This window comes from Eubalaena glacialis, chromosome 2 (assembly GCF_028564815.1).
Source record: "Eubalaena glacialis isolate mEubGla1 chromosome 2, mEubGla1.1.hap2.+ XY, whole genome shotgun sequence".
NCBI classification, from domain to species: Eukaryota; Metazoa; Chordata; class Mammalia; order Artiodactyla; family Balaenidae; genus Eubalaena; species Eubalaena glacialis.
This window is the reverse complement of record NC_083717.1, coordinates 55,945,261-55,971,598: the sequence shown is the minus strand read 5'-3', so window position 1 is coordinate 55,971,598 and position 26,338 is coordinate 55,945,261. Positions and strand designations below refer to the sequence as shown.

At 56.8% G+C, this 26,338-nt stretch overlaps 9 non-coding genes across 9 annotated transcripts; all 9 read left to right on the top strand.

The window, feature by feature from the left end:
• The first annotated feature begins 2,374 nt into the window (after nt 1-2,374).
• On the top strand, nt 2,375-2,467 carry LOC133086412 (small nucleolar RNA SNORD116). Its single transcript, XR_009700167.1, has one exon. It is a non-coding gene; the product is annotated as a small nucleolar RNA SNORD116 (small nucleolar RNA).
• Nucleotides 2,468-5,156: 2,689 nt separating this feature from the next.
• On the top strand, nt 5,157-5,249 carry LOC133086411 (small nucleolar RNA SNORD116). The gene has a single exon (XR_009700166.1). It is a non-coding gene; the product is annotated as a small nucleolar RNA SNORD116 (small nucleolar RNA).
• A 2,689-nt stretch (nt 5,250-7,938) lies between these two features.
• Nucleotides 7,939-8,031, top strand: LOC133086410 (small nucleolar RNA SNORD116). Its single transcript, XR_009700165.1, has one exon. It is a non-coding gene; the product is annotated as a small nucleolar RNA SNORD116 (small nucleolar RNA).
• Nucleotides 8,032-10,720: 2,689 nt separating this feature from the next.
• LOC133086409 (small nucleolar RNA SNORD116) lies at nt 10,721-10,813 on the top strand. The gene has a single exon (XR_009700164.1). It is a non-coding gene; the product is annotated as a small nucleolar RNA SNORD116 (small nucleolar RNA).
• Nucleotides 10,814-13,502: 2,689 nt separating this feature from the next.
• On the top strand, nt 13,503-13,595 carry LOC133086408 (small nucleolar RNA SNORD116). The gene has a single exon (XR_009700163.1). It is a non-coding gene; the product is annotated as a small nucleolar RNA SNORD116 (small nucleolar RNA).
• Nucleotides 13,596-16,284: 2,689 nt separating this feature from the next.
• Nucleotides 16,285-16,377, top strand: LOC133086407 (small nucleolar RNA SNORD116). Its single transcript, XR_009700162.1, has one exon. It is a non-coding gene; the product is annotated as a small nucleolar RNA SNORD116 (small nucleolar RNA).
• Nucleotides 16,378-19,066: 2,689 nt separating this feature from the next.
• LOC133086406 (small nucleolar RNA SNORD116) lies at nt 19,067-19,159 on the top strand. The gene has a single exon (XR_009700161.1). It is a non-coding gene; the product is annotated as a small nucleolar RNA SNORD116 (small nucleolar RNA).
• Nucleotides 19,160-21,848: 2,689 nt separating this feature from the next.
• Nucleotides 21,849-21,941, top strand: LOC133086405 (small nucleolar RNA SNORD116). The gene has a single exon (XR_009700160.1). It is a non-coding gene; the product is annotated as a small nucleolar RNA SNORD116 (small nucleolar RNA).
• Nucleotides 21,942-24,630: 2,689 nt separating this feature from the next.
• On the top strand, nt 24,631-24,723 carry LOC133086404 (small nucleolar RNA SNORD116). The gene has a single exon (XR_009700159.1). It is a non-coding gene; the product is annotated as a small nucleolar RNA SNORD116 (small nucleolar RNA).
• The last annotated feature ends 1,615 nt before the right edge of the window (nt 24,724-26,338 follow it).

Below are 26,338 nucleotides of genomic sequence, written 5' to 3'. Positions count from 1 at the left end.
TGATTCTGGAAGCCAAAGTGAGCAAGCTTCCCTGGTTGGAGCCTGGAGCCTCAGGCCAGGCCTGAGGCCCTCTGTGATGTTGTGTGTGGTGTGGTGAGGTTCCTGAGTGCCCGGTGGGGCTGGAGCAGTGAGCAGGGGTGGGCTGGAGTTGAGCGATGGCAGAAGGGGGCCGATGGACTAGGCCACGGGGCTGCCCCTTTCACCTCCTCTGCTGAAGCTGCCGGCACACTGTTGGTGCTAAGTGGATCATCGTGGAGTGGGCTGAGGATCGAGTGCTGCATTTAAGCCTGTGTGGTGGCTGGGGGCCTGGAGAGAAAGTTAAGGTATCATGAGGACACGTCCTATGTAATGTCGTGGGATGGGCTGTCATCATTGGGTTGCAGGTGCTGGCCTCAGCTTCCCGAGGATGTGTCTTGTTCGTGAAGGGCTGGCATCAGCTGCCTATGGAGGGGATGGCTTTGGCAGTTCATGAGGATGTAGTGAGGTAGGTAACCTGTGTAGAGTTGCGATCCCATTTCCGGAGGAGTGACTCCACACGGGTGTCTTGCGGGACGTAGAGAAGATGGACATGCTGAGGCATCTGTGCCGGCCTCCTTGGGGGTAGGTGAGTTATGGGAACAAGCCCTTTGGTCGTTTTGTTCCTTCTTTTGGGAATGTGCAAAGCGATAGTGTTTCTCCCGGAGGGCATGACGCGGCCGGCCCATGTGGCATGCAGGCCGTTCGAAGAGCCAGAGCTTTATCCGGAGCAGTCCATTGGCCGGGAAGAGATGGGGACACAGTTGCCCTGCCAGGTGCCCTGCCGTGGCCAACCACCTTTCCCTTTCAGGCTTCCAAGTCCCCTCGCATGGCAGAGGTCTTCCATTGAAAGTCTGTCTGTGGTCCTCGGGGACAGTGCCTTTGATCACTGTGAGTTCCTCGGTAGTGTCGCTGTGGCAGTGGAGAATTGCCAGGATGCATGCGGTGCCGTGGGCCTCATCAAAGCAGACAGGCTTGCGGTCTGTCTTCCCTGGTGTTCAGTGTCCCCGTGTTCGCATGATGTCTGTGGCTTCAAGTAGGGTTGAGTCGCCCTGCAGGCAGCAGGAGGGCACTTAGGACGAGGCTGTGAAGCGTTTGAGCGTTTCCTCAGTGGTCTGGGCCGCGAAACCTGCCAGTTGGAAGCTTGCCGATACGTGGCCGGGAAGGTGGCCTAATTTCCGCTGTCAGGTCCCAACCTGTGTCCTGGTTGCTGAAGCCCAACACTTCCCGTTGTGGGCATTCCCACGGGGTCACGGAAAGTGATATGGTCTAGTTGGCGAGAAGAGGCACTTGGGCCGAAGTTCGTTAGCCCCTTGAGTAGTGCCGGGCTGCATCTTGCCTGTAGGCAACTGCAGGTCGGAGTCAGCCCCCCCATGGGAGTTTCCCTTGCTTCTGGGAGCGCTGGGAGTGACCCCAAGGGCACATCAGATGTGCTTGTAGGTGGCAGGGTCTCCAGGTCCACGTAGATGTGACACCCACGGCCGGGAGGCAGGTCTCGTCCAGTCTTTGTGCTTTGGTCAGAAGGCGTGGCTGTGGGAGAGCGGGAGTCTGTGACCTATTTCAGCAGCCCCTGGGCGTTAAACTTCGCATGCGGCCTCTTGAAGCTGACAGGGGTCTTTCCCCTTTCAGTTGGGGGTCCAACCAGGGTGCTGTGTATAAACTGTGGCGTTTACTGTTGGAGGTGTCTGCAGAGGGCCACAGCGACACCCAGAGACCAAGACGCGTATTCAGCGCCACACACAGGAACCCACAAGCGCATCCTCGTGCGCAGTCACAGTCACACACGCCCACTCACGTGAATACACAGATACAGTGTCTGACACACCGACCAATGTACGTGCCTAACTTCCTCCAGTCATGCTGTGAGACACGCAATCAGTTTTCGGTAATGGATAGTGGTACTTGGAAAGCAGGTTCTGGGCTCACGGCAAGGTAAGTGTTCGCAAGAATCATGTTCTCTGAACCGTGGTGCAATTCAGAAGCCTGCATGATTTCTGTCCACTTCTCAGGTGCAGCTGCAGGGCAAGGCTGGCCGTCGGCAAAGACAAGAAGACCTTCGCGTTGTCTGATGACTGGATGTCCTAAGGAGAACTGGAAAAAGTGGGGCGGGCGCACGTTGCTGAGCGTGGCTGTGGATAACTCAGGACGGTATGCATTCACCCATACTAAAATGTGCCATTGGATATTAGGTTTTCATCAGATGGGCCCAGTGGCTGCAAGAGTGGATTGATTGTTGGTCTTGCTGAGTGGCCTGAAGACTGTGGATTCCCCAGGCTGTTGGAGTACTTCCGGGTCATGGCTCCTCTGCAGAGCCCCACGGCCTGCCCGTTTGTGTTCTGCAGCGTCCCAGCATGTGCTTGGATCGATGATGACACCCTTGTATGCATTCCTTGGAAAATCTGAACAAAATGAGTGAGAACGCTCTACCGTCTCCTTATCGAAACTGAGGTCCAGCACGTTTCCTCTCTCGGGGGTATGGGACAGTTAGGAGTGAGGGCCGACGTCCCCTGCTGACAGGCATGCAAACACCACTAAGGGCTCCAGCATTGGAGGGACTCCTGTGTGAGGGTCGACCGTGTCTGCCCATAAGCTGGGTCATCTATGAATCCCCGGTCCCTGCTAAAAGACCGCTGAGGGAATACAAGGGGCCAGGCTCTCCTGCTAGTCTTCAGAGTCGGAGCGTGTGCTGGTGGAGGCCCAGTGAGCTTGCAGCTTGGAGAGGTGTGTTTTGGCCAGGATCACGCTTTGTGCATGGCGCTTCGGAGGTTGATTCTGGAAGCCAAAGTGAGCAAGCTTCCCTGGTTGGAGCCTGGAGCCTCAGGCCAGGCCTGAGGCCCTCTGTGATGTTGTGTGTGGTGTGGTGAGGTTCCTGAGTGCCCGGTGGGGCTGGAGCAGTGAGCAGGGGTGGGCTGGAGTTGAGCGATGGCAGAAGGGGGCCGATGGACTAGGCCACGGGGCTGCCCCTTTCACCTCCTCTGCTGAAGCTGCCGGCACACTGTTGGTGCTAAGTGGATCATCGTGGAGTGGGCTGAGGATCGAGTGCTGCATTTAAGCCTGTGTGGTGGCTGGGGGCCTGGAGAGAAAGTTAAGGTATCATGAGGACACGTCCTATGTAATGTCGTGGGATGGGCTGTCATCATTGGGTTGCAGGTGCTGGCCTCAGCTTCCCGAGGATGTGTCTTGTTCGTGAAGGGCTGGCATCAGCTGCCTATGGAGGGGATGGCTTTGGCAGTTCATGAGGATGTAGTGAGGTAGGTAACCTGTGTAGAGTTGCGATCCCATTTCCGGAGGAGTGACTCCACACGGGTGTCTTGCGGGACGTAGAGAAGATGGACATGCTGAGGCATCTGTGCCGGCCTCCTTGGGGGTAGGTGAGTTATGGGAACAAGCCCTTTGGTCGTTTTGTTCCTTCTTTTGGGAATGTGCAAAGCGATAGTGTTTCTCCCGGAGGGCATGACGCGGCCGGCCCATGTGGCATGCAGGCCGTTCGAAGAGCCAGAGCTTTATCCGGAGCAGTCCATTGGCCGGGAAGAGATGGGGACACAGTTGCCCTGCCAGGTGCCCTGCCGTGGCCAACCACCTTTCCCTTTCAGGCTTCCAAGTCCCCTCGCATGGCAGAGGTCTTCCATTGAAAGTCTGTCTGTGGTCCTCGGGGACAGTGCCTTTGATCACTGTGAGTTCCTCGGTAGTGTCGCTGTGGCAGTGGAGAATTGCCAGGATGCATGCGGTGCCGTGGGCCTCATCAAAGCAGACAGGCTTGCGGTCTGTCTTCCCTGGTGTTCAGTGTCCCCGTGTTCGCATGATGTCTGTGGCTTCAAGTAGGGTTGAGTCGCCCTGCAGGCAGCAGGAGGGCACTTAGGACGAGGCTGTGAAGCGTTTGAGCGTTTCCTCAGTGGTCTGGGCCGCGAAACCTGCCAGTTGGAAGCTTGCCGATACGTGGCCGGGAAGGTGGCCTAATTTCCGCTGTCAGGTCCCAACCTGTGTCCTGGTTGCTGAAGCCCAACACTTCCCGTTGTGGGCATTCCCACGGGGTCACGGAAAGTGATATGGTCTAGTTGGCGAGAAGAGGCACTTGGGCCGAAGTTCGTTAGCCCCTTGAGTAGTGCCGGGCTGCATCTTGCCTGTAGGCAACTGCAGGTCGGAGTCAGCCCCCCCATGGGAGTTTCCCTTGCTTCTGGGAGCGCTGGGAGTGACCCCAAGGGCACATCAGATGTGCTTGTAGGTGGCAGGGTCTCCAGGTCCACGTAGATGTGACACCCACGGCCGGGAGGCAGGTCTCGTCCAGTCTTTGTGCTTTGGTCAGAAGGCGTGGCTGTGGGAGAGCGGGAGTCTGTGACCTATTTCAGCAGCCCCTGGGCGTTAAACTTCGCATGCGGCCTCTTGAAGCTGACAGGGGTCTTTCCCCTTTCAGTTGGGGGTCCAACCAGGGTGCTGTGTATAAACTGTGGCGTTTACTGTTGGAGGTGTCTGCAGAGGGCCACAGCGACACCCAGAGACCAAGACGCGTATTCAGCGCCACACACAGGAACCCACAAGCGCATCCTCGTGCGCAGTCACAGTCACACACGCCCACTCACGTGAATACAAAGATACAGTGTCTGACACACCGACCAATGTACGTGCCTAACTTCCTCCAGTCATGCTGTGAGACACGCAATCAGTTTTCGGTAATGGATAGTGGTACTTGGAAAGCAGGTTCTGGGCTCACGGCAAGGTAAGTGTTCGCAAGAATCATGTTCTCTGAACCGTGGTGCAATTCAGAAGCCTGCATGATTTCTGTCCACTTCTCAGGTGCAGCTGCAGGGCAAGGCTGGCCGTCGGCAAAGACAAGAAGACCTTCGCGTTGTCTGATGACTGGATGTCCTACGGAGAACTGGAAAAAGTGGGGCGGGCGCACGTTGCTGAGCGTGGCTGTGGATAACTCAGGACGGTATGCATTCACCCATACTAAAATGTGCCATTGGATATTAGGTTTTCATCAGATGGGCCCAGTGGCTGCAAGAGTGGATTGATTGTTGGTCTTGCTGAGTGGCCTGAAGACTGTGGATTCCCCAGGCTGTTGGAGTACTTCCGGGTCATGGCTCCTCTGCAGAGCCCCACGGCCTGCCCGTTTGTGTTCTGCAGCGTCCCAGCATGTGCTTGGATCGATGATGACACCCTTGTATGCATTCCTTGGAAAATCTGAACAAAATGAGTGAGAACGCTCTACCGTCTCCTTATCGAAACTGAGGTCCAGCACGTTTCCTCTCTCGGGGGTATGGGACAGTTAGGAGTGAGGGCCGACGTCCCCTGCTGACAGGCATGCAAACACCACTAAGGGCTCCAGCATTGGAGGGACTCCTGTGTGAGGGTCGACCGTGTCTGCCCATAAGCTGGGTCATCTATGAATCCCCGGTCCCTGCTAAAAGACCGCTGAGGGAATACAAGGGGCCAGGCTCTCCTGCTAGTCTTCAGAGTCGGAGCGTGTGCTGGTGGAGGCCCAGTGAGCTTGCAGCTTGGAGAGGTGTGTTTTGGCCAGGATCACGCTTTGTGCACGGCGCTTCGGAGGTTGATTCTGGAAGCCAAAGTGAGCAAGCTTCCCTGGTTGGAGCCTGGAGCCTCAGGCCAGGCCTGAGGCCCTCTGTGATGTTGTGTGTGGTGTGGTGAGGTTCCTGAGTGCCCGGTGGGGCTGGAGCAGTGAGCAGGGGTGGGCTGGAGTTGAGCGATGGCAGAAGGGGGCCGATGGACTAGGCCACGGGGCTGCCCCTTTCAGCTCCTCTGCTGAAGCTGCCGGCACACTGTTGGTGCTAAGTGGATCATCGTGGAGTGGGCTGAGGATCGAGTGCTGCATTTAAGCCTGTGTGGTGGCTGGGGGCCTGGAGAGAAAGTTAAGGTATCATGAGGACACGTCCTATGTAATGTCGTGGGATGGGCTGTCATCATTGGGTTGCAGGTGCTGGCCTCAGCTTCCCGAGGATGTGTCTTGTTCGTGAAGGGCTGGCATCAGCTGCCTATGGAGGGGATGGCTTTGGCAGTTCATGAGGATGTAGTGAGGTAGGTAACCTGTGTAGAGTTGCGATCCCATTTCCGGAGGAGTGACTCCACACGGGTGTCTTGCGGGACGTAGAGAAGATGGACATGCTGAGGCATCTGTGCCGGCCTCCTTGGGGGTAGGTGAGTTATGGGAACAAGCCCTTTGGTCGTTTTGTTCCTTCTTTTGGGAATGTGCAAAGCGATAGTGTTTCTCCCGGAGGGCATGACGCGGCCGGCCCATGTGGCATGCAGGCCGTTCGAAGAGCCAGAGCTTTATCCGGAGCAGTCCATTGGCCGGGAAGAGATGGGGACACAGTTGCCCTGCCAGGTGCCCTGCCGTGGCCAACCACCTTTCCCTTTCAGGCTTCCAAGTCCCCTCGCATGGCAGAGGTCTTCCATTGAAAGTCTGTCTGTGGTCCTCGGGGACAGTGCCTTTGATCACTGTGAGTTCCTCGGTAGTGTCGCTGTGGCAGTGGAGAATTGCCAGGATGCATGCGGTGCCGTGGGCCTCATCAAAGCAGACAGGCTTGCGGTCTGTCTTCCCTGGTGTTCAGTGTCCCCGTGTTCGCATGATGTCTGTGGCTTCAAGTAGGGTTGAGTCGCCCTGCAGGCAGCAGGAGGGCACTTAGGACGAGGCTGTGAAGCGTTTGAGCGTTTCCTCAGTGGTCTGGGCCGCGAAACCTGCCAGTTGGAAGCTTGCCGATACGTGGCCGGGAAGGTGGCCTAATTTCCGCTGTCAGGTCCCAACCTGTGTCCTGGTTGCTGAAGCCCAACACTTCCCGTTGTGGGCATTCCCACGGGGTCACGGAAAGTGATATGGTCTAGTTGGCGAGAAGAGGCACTTGGGCCGAAGTTCGTTAGCCCCTTGAGTAGTGCCGGGCTGCATCTTGCCTGTAGGCAACTGCAGGTCGGAGTCAGCCCCCCCATGGGAGGTTCCCTTGCTTCTGGGAGCGCTGGGAGTGACCCCAAGGGCACATCAGATGTGCTTGTAGGTGGCAGGGTCTCCAGGTCCACGTAGATGTGACACCCACGGCCGGGAGGCAGGTCTCGTCTAGTCTTTGTGCTTTGGTCAGAAGGCGTGGCTGTGGGAGAGCGGGAGTCTGTGACCTATTTCAGCAGCCCCTGGGCGTTAAACTTCGCATGCGGCCTCTTGAAGCTGACAGGGGTCTTTCCCCTTTCAGTTGGGGGTCCAACCAGGGTGCTGTGTATAAACTGTGGCGTTTACTGTTGGAGGTGTCTGCAGAGGGCCACAGCGACACCCAGAGACCAAGACGCGTATTCAGCGCCACACACAGGAACCCACAAGCGCATCCTCGTGCGCAGTCACAGTCACACACGCCCACTCACGTGAATACAAAGATACAGTGTCTGACACACCGACCAATGTACGTGCCTAACTTCCTCCAGTCATGCTGTGAGACACGCAATCAGTTTTCGGTAATGGATAGTGGTACTTGGAAAGCAGGTTCTGGGCTCACGGCAAGGTAAGTGTTCGCAAGAATCATGTTCTCTGAACCGTGGTGCAATTCAGAAGCCTGCATGATTTCTGTCCACTTCTCAGGTGCAGCTGCAGGGCAAGGCTGGCCGTCGGCAAAGACAAGAAGACCTTCGCGTTGTCTGATGACTGGATGTCCTACGGAGAACTGGAAAAAGTGGGGCGGGCGCACGTTGCTGAGCGTGGCTGTGGATAACTCAGGACGGTATGCATTCACCCATACTAAAATGTGCCATTGGATATTAGGTTTTCATCAGATGGGCCCAGTGGCTGCAAGAGTGGATTGATTGTTGGTCTTGCTGAGTGGCCTGAAGACTGTGGATTCCCCAGGCTGTTGGAGTACTTCCGGGTCATGGCTCCTCTGCAGAGCCCCACGGCCTGCCCGTTTGTGTTCTGCAGCGTCCCAGCATGTGCTTGGATCGATGATGACACCCTTGTATGCATTCCTTGGAAAATCTGAACAAAATGAGTGAGAACGCTCTACCGTCTCCTTATCGAAACTGAGGTCCAGCACGTTTCCTCTCTCGGGGGTATGGGACAGTTAGGAGTGAGGGCCGACGTCCCCTGCTGACAGGCATGCAAACACCACTAAGGGCTCCAGCATTGGAGGGACTCCTGTGTGAGGGTCGACCGTGTCTGCCCATAAGCTGGGTCATCTATGAATCCCCGGTCCCTGCTAAAAGACCGCTGAGGGAATACAAGGGGCCAGGCTCTCCTGCTAGTCTTCAGAGTCGGAGCGTGTGCTGGTGGAGGCCCAGTGAGCTTGCAGCTTGGAGAGGTGTGTTTTGGCCAGGATCACGCTTTGTGCATGGCGCTTCGGAGGTTGATTCTGGAAGCCAAAGTGAGCAAGCTTCCCTGGTTGGAGCCTGGAGCCTCAGGCCAGGCCTGAGGCCCTCTGTGATGTTGTGTGTGGTGTGGTGAGGTTCCTGAGTGCCCGGTGGGGCTGGAGCAGTGAGCAGGGGTGGGCTGGAGTTGAGCGATGGCAGAAGGGGGCCGATGGACTAGGCCACGGGGCTGCCCCTTTCAGCTCCTCTGCTGAAGCTGCCGGCACACTGTTGGTGCTAAGTGGATCATCGTGGAGTGGGCTGAGGATCGAGTGCTGCATTTAAGCCTGTGTGGTGGCTGGGGGCCTGGAGAGAAAGTTAAGGTATCATGAGGACACGTCCTATGTAATGTCGTGGGATGGGCTGTCATCATTGGGTTGCAGGTGCTGGCCTCAGCTTCCCGAGGATGTGTCTTGTTCGTGAAGGGCTGGCATCAGCTGCCTATGGAGGGGATGGCTTTGGCAGTTCATGAGGATGTAGTGAGGTAGGTAACCTGTGTAGAGTTGCGATCCCATTTCCGGAGGAGTGACTCCACACGGGTGTCTTGCGGGACGTAGAGAAGATGGACATGCTGAGGCATCTGTGCCGGCCTCCTTGGGGGTAGGTGAGTTATGGGAACAAGCCCTTTGGTCGTTTTGTTCCTTCTTTTGGGAATGTGCAAAGCGATAGTGTTTCTCCCGGAGGGCATGACGCGGCCGGCCCATGTGGCATGCAGGCCGTTCGAAGAGCCAGAGCTTTATCCGGAGCAGTCCATTGGCCGGGAAGAGATGGGGACACAGTTGCCCTGCCAGGTGCCCTGCCGTGGCCAACCACCTTTCCCTTTCAGGCTTCCAAGTCCCCTCGCATGGCAGAGGTCTTCCATTGAAAGTCTGTCTGTGGTCCTCGGGGACAGTGCCTTTGATCACTGTGAGTTCCTCGGTAGTGTCGCTGTGGCAGTGGAGAATTGCCAGGATGCATGCGGTGCCGTGGGCCTCATCAAAGCAGACAGGCTTGCGGTCTGTCTTCCCTGGTGTTCAGTGTCCCCGTGTTCGCATGATGTCTGTGGCTTCAAGTAGGGTTGAGTCGCCCTGCAGGCAGCAGGAGGGCACTTAGGACGAGGCTGTGAAGCGTTTGAGCGTTTCCTCAGTGGTCTGGGCCGCGAAACCTGCCAGTTGGAAGCTTGCCGATACGTGGCCGGGAAGGTGGCCTAATTTCCGCTGTCAGGTCCCAACCTGTGTCCTGGTTGCTGAAGCCCAACACTTCCCGTTGTGGGCATTCCCACGGGGTCACGGAAAGTGATATGGTCTAGTTGGCGAGAAGAGGCACTTGGGCCGAAGTTCGTTAGCCCCTTGAGTAGTGCCGGGCTGCATCTTGCCTGTAGGCAACTGCAGGTCGGAGTCAGCCCCCCCATGGGAGTTTCCCTTGCTTCTGGGCGCGCTGGGAGTGACCCCAAGGGCACATCAGATGTGCTTGTAGGTGGCAGGGTCTCCAGGTCCACGTAGATGTGACACCCACGGCCGGGAGGCAGGTCTCGTCCAGTCTTTGTGCTTTGGTCAGAAGGCGTGGCTGTGGGAGAGCGGGAGTCTGTGACCTATTTCAGCAGCCCCTGGGCGTTAAACTTCGCATGCGGCCTCTTGAAGCTGACAGGGGTCTTTCCCCTTTCAGTTGGGGGTCCAACCAGGGTGCTGTGTATAAACTGTGGCGTTTACTGTTGGAGGTGTCTGCAGAGGGCCACAGCGACACCCAGAGACCAAGACGCGTATTCAGCGCCACACACCGGAACCCACAAGCGCATCCTCGTGCGCAGTCACAGTCACACACGCCCACTCACGTGAATACAAAGATACAGTGTCTGACACACCGACCAATGTACGTGCCTAACTTCCTCCAGTCATGCTGTGAGACACGCAATCAGTTTTCGGTAATGGATAGTGGTACTTGGAAAGCAGGTTCTGGGCTCACGGCAAGGTAAGTGTTCGCAAGAATCATGTTCTCTGAACCGTGGTGCAATTCAGAAGCCTGCATGATTTCTGTCCACTTCTCAGGTGCAGCTGCAGGGCAAGGCTGGCCGTCGGCAAAGACAAGAAGACCTTCGCGTTGTCTGATGACTGGATGTCCTACGGAGAACTGGAAAAAGTGGGGCGGGCGCACGTTGCTGAGCGTGGCTGTGGATAACTCAGGACGGTATGCATTCACCCATACTAAAATGTGCCATTGGATATTAGGTTTTCATCAGATGGGCCCAGTGGCTGCAAGAGTGGATTGATTGTTGGTCTTGCTGAGTGGCCTGAAGACTGTGGATTCCCCAGGCTGTTGGAGTACTTCCGGGTCATGGCTCCTCTGCAGAGCCCCACGGCCTGCCCGTTTGTGTTCTGCAGCGTCCCAGCATGTGCTTGGATCGATGATGACACCCTTGTATGCATTCCTTGGAAAATCTGAACAAAATGAGTGAGAACGCTCTACCGTCTCCTTATCGAAACTGAGGTCCAGCACGTTTCCTCTCTCGGGGGTATGGGACAGTTAGGAGTGAGGGCCGACGTCCCCTGCTGACAGGCATGCAAACACCACTAAGGGCTCCAGCATTGGAGGGACTCCTGTGTGAGGGTCGACCGTGTCTGCCCATAAGCTGGGTCATCTATGAATCCCCGGTCCCTGCTAAAAGACCGCTGAGGGAATACAAGGGGCCAGGCTCTCCTGCTAGTCTTCAGAGTCGGAGCGTGTGCTGGTGGAGGCCCAGTGAGCTTGCAGCTTGGAGAGGTGTGTTTTGGCCAGGATCACGCTTTGTGCACGCCGCTTCGGAGGTTGATTCTGGAAGCCAAAGTGAGCAAGCTTCCCTGGTTGGAGCCTGGAGCCTCAGGCCAGGCCTGAGGCCCTCTGTGATGTTGTGTGTGGTGTGGTGAGGTTCCTGAGTGCCCGGTGGGGCTGGAGCAGTGAGCAGGGGTGGGCTGGAGTTGAGCGATGGCAGAAGGGGGCCGATGGACTAGGCCACGGGGCTGCCCCTTTCAGCTCCTCTGCTGAAGCTGCCGGCACACTGTTGGTGCTAAGTGGATCATCGTGGAGTGGGCTGAGGATCGAGTGCTGCATTTAAGCCTGTGTGGTGGCTGGGGGCCTGGAGAGAAAGTTAAGGTATCATGAGGACACGTCCTATGTAATGTCGTGGGATGGGCTGTCATCATTGGGTTGCAGGTGCTGGCCTCAGCTTCCCGAGGATGTGTCTTGTTCGTGAAGGGCTGGCATCAGCTGCCTATGGAGGGGATGGCTTTGGCAGTTCATGAGGATGTAGTGAGGTAGGTAACCTGTGTAGAGTTGCGATCCCATTTCCGGAGGAGTGACTCCACACGGGTGTCTTGCGGGACGTAGAGAAGATGGACATGCTGAGGCATCTGTGCCGGCCTCCTTGGGGGTAGGTGAGTTATGGGAACAAGCCCTTTGGTCGTTTTGTTCCTTCTTTTGGGAATGTGCAAAGCGATAGTGTTTCTCCCGGAGGGCATGACGCGGCCGGCCCATGTGGCATGCAGGCCGTTCGAAGAGCCAGAGCTTTATCCGGAGCAGTCCATTGGCCGGGAAGAGATGGGGACACAGTTGCCCTGCCAGGTGCCCTGCCGTGGCCAACCACCTTTCCCTTTCAGGCTTCCAAGTCCCCTCGCATGGCAGAGGTCTTCCATTGAAAGTCTGTCTGTGGTCCTCGGGGACAGTGCCTTTGATCACTGTGAGTTCCTCGGTAGTGTCGCTGTGGCAGTGGAGAATTGCCAGGATGCATGCGGTGCCGTGGGCCTCATCAAAGCAGACAGGCTTGCGGTCTGTCTTCCCTGGTGTTCAGTGTCCCCGTGTTCGCATGATGTCTGTGGCTTCAAGTAGGGTTGAGTCGCCCTGCAGGCAGCAGGAGGGCACTTAGGACGAGGCTGTGAAGCGTTTGAGCGTTTCCTCAGTGGTCTGGGCCGCGAAACCTGCCAGTTGGAAGCTTGCCGATACGTGGCCGGGAAGGTGGCCTAATTTCCGCTGTCAGGTCCCAACCTGTGTCCTGGTTGCTGAAGCCCAACACTTCCCGTTGTGGGCATTCCCATGGGGTCACGGAAAGTGACATGGTCTAGTTGGCGAGAAGAGGCACTTGGGCCGAAGTTCGTTAGCCCCTTGAGTAGTGCCGGGCTGCATCTTGCCTGTAGGCAACTGCAGGTCGGAGTCAGCCCCCCCATGGGAGGTTCCCTTGCTTCTGGGAGCGCTGGGAGTGACCCCAAGGGCACATCAGATGTGCTTGTAGGTGGCAGGGTCTCCAGGTCCACGTAGATGTGACACCCACGGCCGGGAGGCAGGTCTCGTCCAGTCTTTGTGCTTTGGTCAGAAGGCGTGGCTGTGGGAGAGCGGGAGTCTGTGACCTATTTCAGCAGCCCCTGGGCGTTAAACTTCTCATGCGGCCTCTTGAAGCTGACAGGGGTCTTTCTCCTTTCAGTTGGGGGTCCAACCAGGGTGCTGTGTATAAACTGTGGCGTTTACTGTTGGAGGTGTCTGCAGAGGGCCACAGCGACACCCAGAGACCAAGACGCGTATTCAGCGCCACACACAGGAACCCACAAGCGCATCCTCGTGCGCAGTCACAGTCACACACGCCCACTCACGTGAATACACAGATACAGTGTCTGACACACCGACCAATGTACGTGCCTAACTTCCTCCAGTCATGCTGTGAGACACGCAATCAGTTTTCGGTAATGGATAGTGGTACTTGGAAAGCAGGTTCTGGGCTCACGGCAAGGTAAGTGTTCGCAAGAATCATGTTCTCTGAACCGTGGTGCAATTCAGAAGCCTGCATGATTTCTGTCCACTTCTCAGGTGCAGCTGCAGGGCAAGGCTGGCCGTCGGCAAAGACAAGAAGACCTTCGCGTTGTCTGATGACTGGATGTCCTAAGGAGAACTGGGAAAAGTGGGGCGGGCGCACGTTGCTGAGCGTGGCTGTGGATAACTCAGGACGGTATGCATTCACCCATACTAAAATGTGCCATTGGATATTAGGTTTTCATCAGATGGGCCCAGTGGCTGCAAGAGTGGATTGATTGTTGGTCTTGCTGAGTGGCCTGAAGACTGTGGATTCCCCAGGCTGTTGGAGTACTTCCGGGTCATGGCTCCTCTGCAGAGCCCCACGGCCTGCCCGTTTGTGTTCTGCAGCGTCCCAGCATGTGCTTGGATCGATGATGACACCCTTGTATGCATTCCTTGGAAAATCTGAACAAAATGAGTGAGAACGCTCTACCGTCTCCTTATCGAAACTGAGGTCCAGCACGTTTCCTCTCTCGGGGGTATGGGACAGTTAGGAGTGAGGGCCGACGTCCCCTGCTGACAGGCATGCAAACACCACTAAGGGCTCCAGCATTGGAGGGACTCCTGTGTGAGGGTCGACCGTGTCTGCCCATAAGCTGGGTCATCTATGAATCCCCGGTCCCTGCTAAAAGACCGCTGAGGGAATACAAGGGGCCAGGCTCTCCTGCTAGTCTTCAGAGTCGGAGCGTGTGCTGGTGGAGGCCCAGTGAGCTTGCAGCTTGGAGAGGTGTGTTTTGGCCAGGATCACGCTTTGTGCATGCCGCTTCGGAGGTTGATTCTGGAAGCCAAAGTGAGCAAGCTTCCCTGGTTGGAGCCTGGAGCCTCAGGCCAGGCCTGAGGCCCTCTGTGATGTTGTGTGTGGTGTGGTGAGGTTCCTGAGTGCCCGGTGGGGCTGGAGCAGTGAGCAGGGGTGGGCTGGAGTTGAGCGATGGCAGAAGGGGGCCGATGGACTAGGCCACGGGGCTGCCCCTTTCAGCTCCTCTGCTGAAGCTGCCGGCACACTGTTGGTGCTAAGTGGATCATCGTGGAGTGGGCTGAGGATCGAGTGCTGCATTTAAGCCTGTGTGGTGGCTGGGGGCCTGGAGAGAAAGTTAAGGTATCATGAGGACACGTCCTATGTAATGTCGTGGGATGGGCTGTCATCATTGGGTTGCAGGTGCTGGCCTCAGCTTCCCGAGGATGTGTCTTGTTCGTGAAGGGCTGGCATCAGCTGCCTATGGAGGGGATGGCTTTGGCAGTTCATGAGGATGTAGTGAGGTAGGTAACCTGTGTAGAGTTGCGATCCCATTTCCGGAGGAGTGACTCCACACGGGTGTCTTGCGGGACGTAGAGAAGATGGACATGCTGAGGCATCTGTGCCGGCCTCCTTGGGGGTAGGTGAGTTATGGGAACAAGCCCTTTGGTCGTTTTGTTCCTTCTTTTGGGAATGTGCAAAGCGATAGTGTTTCTCCCGGAGGGCATGACGCGGCCGGCCCATGTGGCATGCAGGCCGTTCGAAGAGCCAGAGCTTTATCCGGAGCAGTCCATTGGCCGGGAAGAGATGGGGACACAGTTGCCCTGCCAGGTGCCCTGCCGTGGCCAACCACCTTTCCCTTTCAGGCTTCCAAGTCCCCTCGCATGGCAGAGGTCTTCCATTGAAAGTCTGTCTGTGGTCCTCGGGGACAGTGCCTTTGATCACTGTGAGTTCCTCGGTAGTGTCGCTGTGGCAGTGGAGAATTGCCAGGATGCATGCGGTGCCGTGGGCCTCATCAAAGCAGACAGGCTTGCGGTCTGTCTTCCCTGGTGTTCAGTGTCCCCGTGTTCGCATGATGTCTGTGGCTTCAAGTAGGGTTGAGTCGCCCTGCAGGCAGCAGGAGGGCACTTAGGACGAGGCTGTGAAGCGTTTGAGCGTTTCCTCAGTGGTCTGGGCCGCGAAACCTGCCAGTTGGAAGCTTGCCGATACGTGGCCGGGAAGGTGGCCTAATTTCCGCTGTCAGGTCCCAACCTGTGTCCTGGTTGCTGAAGCCCAACACTTCCCATTGTGGGCATTCCCACGGGGTCACGGAAAGTGATATGGTCTAGTTGGCGAGAAGAGGCACTTGGGCCGAAGTTCGTTAGCCCCTTGAGTAGTGCCGGGCTGCATCTTGCCTGTAGGCAACTGCAGGTCGGAGTCAGCCCCCCCATGGGAGGTTCCCTTGCTTCTGGGAGCGCTGGGAGTGACCCCAAGGGCACATCAGATGTGCTTGTAGGTGGCAGGGTCTCCAGGTCCACGTAGATGTGACACCCACGGCCGGGAGGCAGGTCTCGTCCAGTCTTTGTGCTTTGGTCAGAAGGCGTGGCTGTGGGAGAGCGGGAGTCTGTGACCTATTTCAGCAGCCCCTGGGCGTTAAACTTCGCATGCGGCCTCTTGAAGCTGACAGGGGTCTTTCCCCTTTCAGTTGGGGGTCCAACCAGGGTGCTGTGTATAAACTGTGGCGTTTACTGTTGGAGGTGTCTGCAGAGGGCCACAGCGACACCCAGAGACCAAGACGCGTATTCAGCGCCACACACAGGAACCCACAAGCGCATCCTCGTGCGCAGTCACAGTCACACACGCCCACTCACGTGAATACACAGATACAGTGTCTGACACACCGACCAATGTACGTGCCTAACTTCCTCCAGTCATGCTGTGAGACACGCAATCAGTTTTCGGTAATGGATAGTGGTACTTGGAAAGCAGGTTCTGGGCTCACGGCAAGGTAAGTGTTCGCAAGAATCATGTTCTCTGAACCGTGGTGCAATTCAGAAGCCTGCATGATTTCTGTCCACTTCTCAGGTGCAGCTGCAGGGCAAGGCTGGCCGTCGGCAAAGACAAGAAGACCTTCGCGTTGTCTGATGACTGGATGTCCTACGGAGAACTGGAAAAAGTGGGGCGGGCGCACGTTGCTGAGCGTGGCTGTGGATAACTCAGGACGGTATGCATTCACCCATACTAAAATGTGCCATTGGATATTAGGTTTTCATCAGATGGGCCCAGTGGCTGCAAGAGTGGATTGATTGTTGGTCTTGCTGAGTGGCCTGAAGACTGTGGATTCCCCAGGCTGTTGGAGTACTTCCGGGTCATGGCTCCTCTGCAGAGCCCCACGGCCTGCCCGTTTGTGTTCTGCAGCGTCCCAGCATGTGCTTGGATCGATGATGACACCCTTGTATGCATTCCTTGGAAAATCTGAACAAAATGAGTGAGAACGCTCTACCGTCTCCTTATCGAAACTGAGGTCCAGCACGTTTCCTCTCTCGGGGGTATGGGACAGTTAGGAGTGAGGGCTGACGTCCCCTGCTGACAGGCATGCAAACACCACTAAGGGCTCCAGCATTGGAGGGACTCCTGTGTGAGGGTCGACCGTGTCTGCCCATAAGCTGGGTCATCTATGAATCCCCGGTCCCTGCTAAAAGACCGCTGAGGGAATACAAGGGGCCAGGCTCTCCTGCTAGTCTTCAGAGTCGGAGCGTGTGCTGGTGGAGGCCCAGTGAGCTTGCAGCTTGGAGAGGTGTGTTTTGGCCAGGATCACGCTTTGTGCACGCCGCTTCGGAGGTTGATTCTGGAAGCCAAAGTGAGCAAGCTTCCCTGGTTGGAGCCTGGAGCCTCAGGCCAGGCCTGAGGCCCTCTGTGATGTTGTGTGTGGTGTGGTGAGGTTCCTGAGTGCCCGGTGGGGCTGGAGCAGTGAGCAGGGGTGGGCTGGAGTTGAGCGATGGCAGAAGGGGGCCGATGGACTAGGCCACGGGGCTGCCCCTTTCAGCTCCTCTGCTGAAGCTGCCGGCACACTGTTGGTGCTAAGTGGATCATCGTGGAGTGGGCTGAGGATCGAGTGCTGCATTTAAGCCTGTGTGGTGGCTGGGGGCCTGGAGAGAAAGTTAAGGTATCATGAGGACACGTCCTATGTAATGTCGTGGGATGGGCTGTCATCATTGGGTTGCAGGTGCTGGCCTCAGCTTCCCGAGGATGTGTCTTGTTCATGAAGGGCTGGCATCAGCTGCCTATGGAGGGGATGGCTTTGGCAGTTCATGAGGATGTAGTGAGGTAGGTAACCTGTGTAGAGTTGCGATCCCATTTCCGGAGGAGTGACTCCACACGGGTGTCTTGCGGGACGTAGAGAAGATGGACATGCTGAGGCATCTGTGCCGGCCTCCTTGGGGGTAGGTGAGTTATGGGAACAAGCCCTTTGGTCGTTTTGTTCCTTCTTTTGGGAATGTGCAAAGCGATAGTGTTTCTCCCGGAGGGCATGACGCGGCCGGCCCATGTGGCATGCAGGCCGTTCGAAGAGCCAGAGCTTTATCCAGAGCAGTCCATTGGCCGGGAAGAGATGGGGACACAGTTGCCCTGCCAGGTGCCCTGCCGTGGCCAACCACCTTTCCCTTTCAGGCTTCCAAGTCCCCTCGCATGGCAGAGGTCTTCCATTGAAAGTCTGTCTGTGGTCCTCGGGGACAGTGCCTTTGATCACTGTGAGTTCCTCGGTAGTGTCGCTGTGGCAGTGGAGAATTGCCAGGATGCATGCGGTGCCGTGGGCCTCATCAAAGCAGACAGGCTTGCGGTCTGTCTTCCCTGGTGTTCAGTGTCCCCGTGTTCGCATGATGTCTGTGGCTTCAAGTAGGGTTGAGTCGCCCTGCAGGCAGCAGGAGGGCACTTAGGACGAGGCTGTGAAGCGTTTGAGCGTTTCCTCAGTGGTCTGGGACGCGAAACCTGCCAGTTGGAAGCTTGCCGATACGTGGCCGGGAAGGTGGCCTAATTTCCGCTGTCAGGTCCCAACCTGTGTCCTGGTTGCTGAAGCCCAACACTTCCCGTTGTGGGCATTCCCACGGGGTCACGGAAAGTGATATGGTCTAGTTGGCGAGAAGAGGCACTTGGGCCGAAGTTCGTTAGCCCCTTGAGTAGTGCCGGGCTGCATCTTGCCTGTAGGCAACTGCAGGTCGGAGTCAGCCCCCCCATGGGAGGTTCCCTTGCTTCTGGGAGCGCTGGGAGTGACCCCAAGGGCACATCAGATGTGCTTGTAGGTGGCAGGGTCTCCAGGTCCACGTAGATGTGACACCCACGGCCGGGAGGCAGGTCTCGTCCAGTCTTTGTGCTTTGGTCAGAAGGCGTGGCTGTGGGAGAGCGGGAGTCTGTGACCTATTTCAGCAGCCCCTGGGCGTTAAACTTCTCATGCGGCCTCTTGAAGCTGACAGGGGTCTTTCTCCTTTCAGTTGGGGGTCCAACCAGGGTGCTGTGTATAAACTGTGGCGTTTACTGTTGGAGGTGTCTGCAGAGGGCCACAGCGACACCCAGAGACCAAGACGCGTATTCAGCGCCACACACAGGAACCCACAAGCGCATCCTCGTGCGCAGTCACAGTCACACACGCCCACTCACGTGAATACACAGATACAGTGTCTGACACACCGACCAATGTACGTGCCTAACTTCCTCCAGTCATGCTGTGAGACACGCAATCAGTTTTCGGTAATGGATAGTGGTACTTGGAAAGCAGGTTCTGGGCTCACGGCAAGGTAAGTGTTCGCAAGAATCATGTTCTCTGAACCGTGGTGCAATTCAGAAGCCTGCATGATTTCTGTCCACTTCTCAGGTGCAGCTGCAGGGCAAGGCTGGCCGTCGGCAAAGACAAGAAGACCTTCGCGTTGTCTGATGACTGGATGTCCTAAGGAGAACTGGGAAAAGTGGGGCGGGCGCACGTTGCTGAGCGTGGCTGTGGATAACTCAGGACGGTATGCATTCACCCATACTAAAATGTGCCATTGGATATTAGGTTTTCATCAGATGGGCCCAGTGGCTGCAAGAGTGGATTGATTGTTGGTCTTGCTGAGTGGCCTGAAGACTGTGGATTCCCCAGGCTGTTGGAGTACTTCCGGGTCATGGCTCCTCTGCAGAGCCCCACGGCCTGCCCGTTTGTGTTCTGCAGCGTCCCAGCATGTGCTTGGATCGATGATGACACCCTTGTATGCATTCCTTGGAAAATCTGAACAAAATGAGTGAGAACGCTCTACCGTCTCCTTATCGAAACTGAGGTCCAGCACGTTTCCTCTCTCGGGGGTATGGGACAGTTAGGAGTGAGGGCCGACGTCCCCTGCTGACAGGCATGCAAACACCACTAAGGGCTCCAGCATTGGAGGGACTCCTGTGTGAGGGTCGACCGTGTCTGCCCATAAGCTGGGTCATCTATGAATCCCCGGTCCCTGCTAAAAGACCGCTGAGGGAATACAAGGGGCCAGGCTCTCCTGCTAGTCTTCAGAGTCGGAGCGTGTGCTGGTGGAGGCCCAGTGAGCTTGCAGCTTGGAGAGGTGTGTTTTGGCCAGGATCACGCTTTGTGCATGCCGCTTCGGAGGTTGATTCTGGAAGCCAAAGTGAGCAAGCTTCCCTGGTTGGAGCCTGGAGCCTCAGGCCAGGCCTGAGGCCCTCTGTGATGTTGTGTGTGGTGTGGTGAGGTTCCTGAGTGCCCGGTGGGGCTGGAGCAGTGAGCAGGGGTGGGCTGGAGTTGAGCGATGGCAGAAGGGGGCCGATGGACTAGGCCACGGGGCTGCCCCTTTCAGCTCCTCTGCTGAAGCTGCCGGCACACTGTTGGTGCTAAGTGGATCATCGTGGAGTGGGCTGAGGATCGAGTGCTGCATTTAAGCCTGTGTGGTGGCTGGGGGCCTGGAGAGAAAGTTAAGGTATCATGAGGACACGTCCTATGTAATGTCGTGGGATGGGCTGTCATCATTGGGTTGCAGGTGCTGGCCTCAGCTTCCCGAGGATGTGTCTTGTTCGTGAAGGGCTGGCATCAGCTGCCTATGGAGGGGATGGCTTTGGCAGTTCATGAGGATGTAGTGAGGTAGGTAACCTGTGTAGAGTTGCGATCCCATTTCCGGAGGAGTGACTCCACACGGGTGTCTTGCGGGACGTAGAGAAGATGGACATGCTGAGGCATCTGTGCCGGCCTCCTTGGGGGTAGGTGAGTTATGGGAACAAGCCCTTTGGTCGTTTTGTTCCTTCTTTTGGGAATGTGCAAAGCGATAGTGTTTCTCCCGGAGGGCATGACGCGGCCGGCCCATGTGGCATGCAGGCCGTTCGAAGAGCCAGAGCTTTATCCGGAGCAGTCCATTGGCCGGGAAGAGATGGGGACACAGTTGCCCTGCCAGGTGCCCTGCCGTGGCCAACCACCTTTCCCTTTCAGGCTTCCAAGTCCCCTCGCATGGCAGAGGTCTTCCATTGAAAGTCTGTCTGTGGTCCTCGGGGACAGTGCCTTTGATCACTGTGAGTTCCTCGGTAGTGTCGCTGTGGCAGTGGAGAATTGCCAGGATGCATGCGGTGCCGTGGGCCTCATCAAAGCAGACAGGCTTGCGGTCTGTCTTCCCTGGTGTTCAGTGTCCCCGTGTTCGCATGATGTCTGTGGCTTCAAGTAGGGTTGAGTCGCCCTGCAGGCAGCAGGAGGGCACTTAGGACGAGGCTGTGAAGCGTTTGAGCGTTTCCTCAGTGGTCTGGGCCGCGAAACCTGCCAGTTGGAAGCTTGCCGATACGTGGCCGGGAAGGTGGCCTAATTTCCGCTGTCAGGTCCCAACCTGTGTCCTGGTTGCTGAAGCCCAACACTTCCCGTTGTGGGCATTCCCACGGGGTCACGGAAAGTGACATGGTCTAGTTGGCGAGAAGAGGCACTTGGGCCGAAGTTCGTTAGCCCCTTGAGTAGTGCCGGGCTGCATCTTGCCTGTAGGCAACTGCAGGTCGGAGTCAGCCCCCCCATGGGAGGTTCCCTTGCTTCTGGGAGCGCTGGGAGTGACCCCAAGGGCACATCAGATGTGCTTGTAGGTGGCAGGGTCTCCAGGTCCACGTAGATGTGACACCCACGGCCGGGAGGCAGGTCTCGTCCAGTCTTTGTGCTTTGGTCAGAAGGCGTGGCTGTGGGAGAGCGGGAGTCTGTGACCTATTTCAGCAGCCCCTGGGCGTTAAACTTCGCATGCGGCCTCTTGAAGCTGACAGGGGTCTTTCTCCTTTCAGTTGGGGGTCCAACCAGGGTGCTGTGTATAAACTGTGGCGTTTACTGTTGGAGGTGTCTGCAGAGGGCCACAGCGACACCCAGAGACCAAGACGCGTATTCAGCGCCACACACAGGAACCCACAAGCGCATCCTCGTGCGCAGTCACAGTCACACACGCCCACTCACGTGAATACACAGATACAGTGTCTGACACACCGACCAATGTACGTGCCTAACTTCCTCCAGTCATGCTGTGAGACACGCAATCAGTTTTCGGTAATGGATAGTGGTACTTGGAAAGCAGGTTCTGGGCTCACGGCAAGGTAAGTGTTCGCAAGAATCATGTTCTCTGAACCGTGGTGCAATTCAGAAGCCTGCATGATTTCTGTCCACTTCTCAGGTGCAGCTGCAGGGCAAGGCTGGCCGTCGGCAAAGACAAGAAGACCTTCGCGTTGTCTGATGACTGGATGTCCTACGGAGAACTGGAAAAAGTGGGGCGGGCGCACGTTGCTGAGCGTGGCTGTGGATAACTCAGGACGGTATGCATTCACCCATACTAAAATGTGCCATTGGATATTAGGTTTTCATCAGATGGGCCCAGTGGCTGCAAGAGTGGATTGATTGTTGGTCTTGCTGAGTGGCCTGAAGACTGTGGATTCCCCAGGCTGTTGGAGTACTTCCGGGTCATGGCTCCTCTGCAGAGCCCCACGGCCTGCCCGTTTGTGTTCTGCAGCGTCCCAGCATGTGCTTGGATCGATGATGACACCCTTGTATGCATTCCTTGGAAAATCTGAACAAAATGAGTGAGAACGCTCTACCGTCTCCTTATCGAAACTGAGGTCCAGCACGTTTCCTCTCTCGGGGGTATGGGACAGTTAGGAGTGAGGGCCGACGTCCCCTGCTGACAGGCATGCAAACACCACTAAGGGCTCCAGCATTGGAGGGACTCCTGTGTGAGGGTCGACCGTGTCTGCCCATAAGCTGGGTCATCTATGAATCCCCGGTCCCTGCTAAAAGACCGCTGAGGGAATACAAGGGGCCAGGCTCTCCTGCTAGTCTTCAGAGTCGGAGCGTGTGCTGGTGGAGGCCCAGTGAGCTTGCAGCTTGGAGAGGTGTGTTTTGGCCAGGATCACGCTTTGTGCATGCCGCTTCGGAGGTTGATTCTGGAAGCCAAAGTGAGCAAGCTTCCCTGGTTGGAGCCTGGAGCCTCAGGCCAGGCCTGAGGCCCTCTGTGATGTTGTGTGTGGTGTGGTGAGGTTCCTGAGTGCCCGGTGGGGCTGGAGCAGTGAGCAGGGGTGGGCTGGAGTTGAGCGATGGCAGAAGGGGGCCGATGGACTAGGCCACGGGGCTGCCCCTTTCAGCTCCTCTGCTGAAGCTGCCGGCACACTGTTGGTGCTAAGTGGATCATCGTGGAGTGGGCTGAGGATCGAGTGCTGCATTTAAGCCTGTGTGGTGGCTGGGGGCCTGGAGAGAAAGTTAAGGTATCATGAGGACACGTCCTATGTAATGTCGTGGGATGGGCTGTCATCATTGGGTTGCAGGTGCTGGCCTCAGCTTCCCGAGGATGTGTCTTGTTCGTGAAGGGCTGGCATCAGCTGCCTATGGAGGGGATGGCTTTGGCAGTTCATGAGGATGTAGTGAGGTAGGTAACCTGTGTAGAGTTGCGATCCCATTTCCGGAGGAGTGACTCCACACGGGTGTCTTGCGGGACGTAGAGAAGATGGACATGCTGAGGCATCTGTGCCGGCCTCCTTGGGGGTAGGTGAGTTATGGGAACAAGCCCTTTGGTCGTTTTGTTCCTTCTTTTGGGAATGTGCAAAGCGATAGTGTTTCTCCCGGAGGGCATGACGCGGCCGGCCCATGTGGCATGCAGGCCGTTCGAAGAGCCAGAGCTTTATCCGGAGCAGTCCATTGGCCGGGAAGAGATGGGGACACAGTTGCCCTGCCAGGTGCCCTGCCGTGGCCAACCACCTTTCCCTTTCAGGCTTCCAAGTCCCCTCGCATGGCAGAGGTCTTCCATTGAAAGTCTGTCTGTGGTCCTCGGGGACAGTGCCTTTGATCACTGTGAGTTCCTCGGTAGTGTCGCTGTGGCAGTGGAGAATTGCCAGGATGCATGCGGTGCCGTGGGCCTCATCAAAGCAGACAGGCTTGCGGTCTGTCTTCCCTGGTGTTCAGTGTCCCCGTGTTCGCATGATGTCTGTGGCTTCAAGTAGGGTTGAGTCGCCCTGCAGGCAGCAGGAGGGCACTTAGGACGAGGCTGTGAAGCGTTTGAGCGTTTCCTCAGTGGTCTGGGCCGCGAAACCTGCCAGTTGGAAGCTTGCCGATACGTGGCCGGGAAGGTGGCCTAATTTCCGCTGTCAGGTCCCAACCTGTGTCCTGGTTGCTGAAGCCCAACACTTCCCGTTGTGGGCATTCCCACGGGGTCACGGAAAGTGACATGGTCTAGTTGGCGAGAAGAGGCACTTGGGCCGAAGTTCGTTAGCCCCTTGAGTAGTGCCGGGCTGCATCTTGCCTGTAGGCAACTGCAGGTCGGAGTCAGCCCCCCCATGGGAGGTTCCCTTGCTTCTGGGAGCGCTGGGAGTGACCCCAAGGGCACATCAGATGTGCTTGTAGGTGGCAGGGTCTCCAGGTCCACGTAGATGTGACACCCACGGCCGGGAGGCAGGTCTCGTCCAGTCTTTGTGCTTTGGTCAGAAGGCGTGGCTGTGGGAGAGCGGGAGTCTGTGACCTATTTCAGCAGCCCCTGGGCGTTAAACTTCGCATGCGGCCTCTTGAAGCTGACAGGGGTCTTTCTCCTTTCAGTTGGGGGTCCAACCAGGGTGCTGTGTATAAACTGTGGCGTTTACTGTTGGAGGTGTCTGCAGAGGGCCACAGCGACACCCAGAGACCAAGACGCGTATTCAGCGCCACACACAGGAACCCACAAGCGCATCCTCGTGCGCAGTCACAGTCACACACGCCCACTCACGTGAATACACAGATACAGTGTCTGACACACCGACCAATGTACGTGCCTAACTTCCTCCAGTCATGCTGTGAGACACGCAATCAGTTTTCGGTAATGGATAGTGGTACTTGGAAAGCAGGTTCTGGGCTCACGGCAAGGTAAGTGTTCGCAAGAATCATGTTCTCTGAACCGTGGTGCAATTCAGAAGCCTGCATGATTTCTGTCCACTTCTCAGGTGCAGCTGCAGGGCAAGGCTGGCCGTCGGCAAAGACAAGAAGACCTTCGCGTTGTCTGATGACTGGATGTCCTACGGAGAACTGGGAAAAGTGGGGCGGGCGCACGTTGCTGAGCGTGGCTGTGGATAACTCAGGACGGTATGCATTCACCCATACTAAAATGTGCCATTGGATATTAGGTTTTCATCAGATGGGCCCAGTGGCTGCAAGAGTGGATTGATTGTTGGTCTTGCTGAGTGGCCTGAAGACTGTGGATTCCCCAGGCTGTTGGAGTACTTCCGGGTCATGGCTCCTCTGCAGAGCCCCACGGCCTGCCCGTTTGTGTTCTGCAGCGTCCCAGCATGTGCTTGGATCGATGATGACACCCTTGTATGCATTCCTTGGAAAATCTGAACAAAATGAGTGAGAACGCTCTACCGTCTCCTTATCGAAACTGAGGTCCAGCACGTTTCCTCTCTCGGGGGTATGGGACAGTTAGGAGTGAGGGCCGACGTCCCCTGCTGACAGGCATGCAAACACCACTAAGGGCTCCAGCATTGGAGGGACTCCTGTGTGAGGGTCGACCGTGTCTGCCCATAAGCTGGGTCATCTATGAATCCCCGGTCCCTGCTAAAAGACCGCTGAGGGAATACAAGGGGCCAGGCTCTCCTGCTAGTCTTCAGAGTCGGAGCGTGTGCTGGTGGAGGCCCAGTGAGCTTGCAGCTTGGAGAGGTGTGTTTTGGCCAGGATCACGCTTTGTGCATGCCGCTTCGGAGGTTGATTCTGGAAGCCAAAGTGAGCAAGCTTCCCTGGTTGGAGCCTGGAGCCTCAGGCCAGGCCTGAGGCCCTCTGTGATGTTGTGTGTGGTGTGGTGAGGTTCCTGAGTGCCCGGTGGGGCTGGAGCAGTGAGCAGGGGTGGGCTGGAGTTGAGCGATGGCAGAAGGGGGCCGATGGACTAGGCCACGGGGCTGCCCCTTTCAGCTCCTCTGCTGAAGCTGCCGGCACACTGTTGGTGCTAAGTGGATCATCGTGGAGTGGGCTGAGGATCGAGTGCTGCATTTAAGCCTGTGTGGTGGCTGGGGGCCTGGAGAGAAAGTTAAGGTATCATGAGGACACGTCCTATGTAATGTCGTGGGATGGGCTGTCATCATTGGGTTGCAGGTGCTGGCCTCAGCTTCCCGAGGATGTGTCTTGTTCGTGAAGGGCTGGCATCAGCTGCCTATGGAGGGGATGGCTTTGGCAGTTCATGAGGATGTAGTGAGGTAGGTAACCTGTGTAGAGTTGCGATCCCATTTCCGGAGGAGTGACTCCACACGGGTGTCTTGCGGGACGTAGAGAAGATGGACATGCTGAGGCATCTGTGCCGGCCTCCTTGGGGGTAGGTGAGTTATGGGAACAAGCCCTTTGGTCGTTTTGTTCCTTCTTTTGGGAATGTGCAAAGCGATAGTGTTTCTCCCGGAGGGCATGACGCGGCCGGCCCATGTGGCATGCAGGCCGTTCGAAGAGCCAGAGCTTTATCCGGAGCAGTCCATTGGCCGGGAAGAGATGGGGACACAGTTGCCCTGCCAGGTGCCCTGCCGTGGCCAACCACCTTTCCCTTTCAGGCTTCCAAGTCCCCTCGCATGGCAGAGGTCTTCCATTGAAAGTCTGTCTGTGGTCCTCGGGGACAGTGCCTTTGATCACTGTGAGTTCCTCGGTAGTGTCGCTGTGGCAGTGGAGAATTGCCAGGATGCATGCGGTGCCGTGGGCCTCATCAAAGCAGACAGGCTTGCGGTCTGTCTTCCCTGGTGTTCAGTGTCCCCGTGTTCGCATGATGTCTGTGGCTTCAAGTAGGGTTGAGTCGCCCTGCAGGCAGCAGGAGGGCACTTAGGACGAGGCTGTGAAGCGTTTGAGCGTTTCCTCAGTGGTCTGGGCCGCGAAACCTGCCAGTTGGAAGCTTGCCGATACGTGGCCGGGAAGGTGGCCTAATTTCCGCTGTCAGGTCCCAACCTGTGTCCTGGTTGCTGAAGCCCAACACTTCCCGTTGTGGGCATTCCCACGGGGTACGGAAAGTGACATGGTCTAGTTGGCGAGAAGAG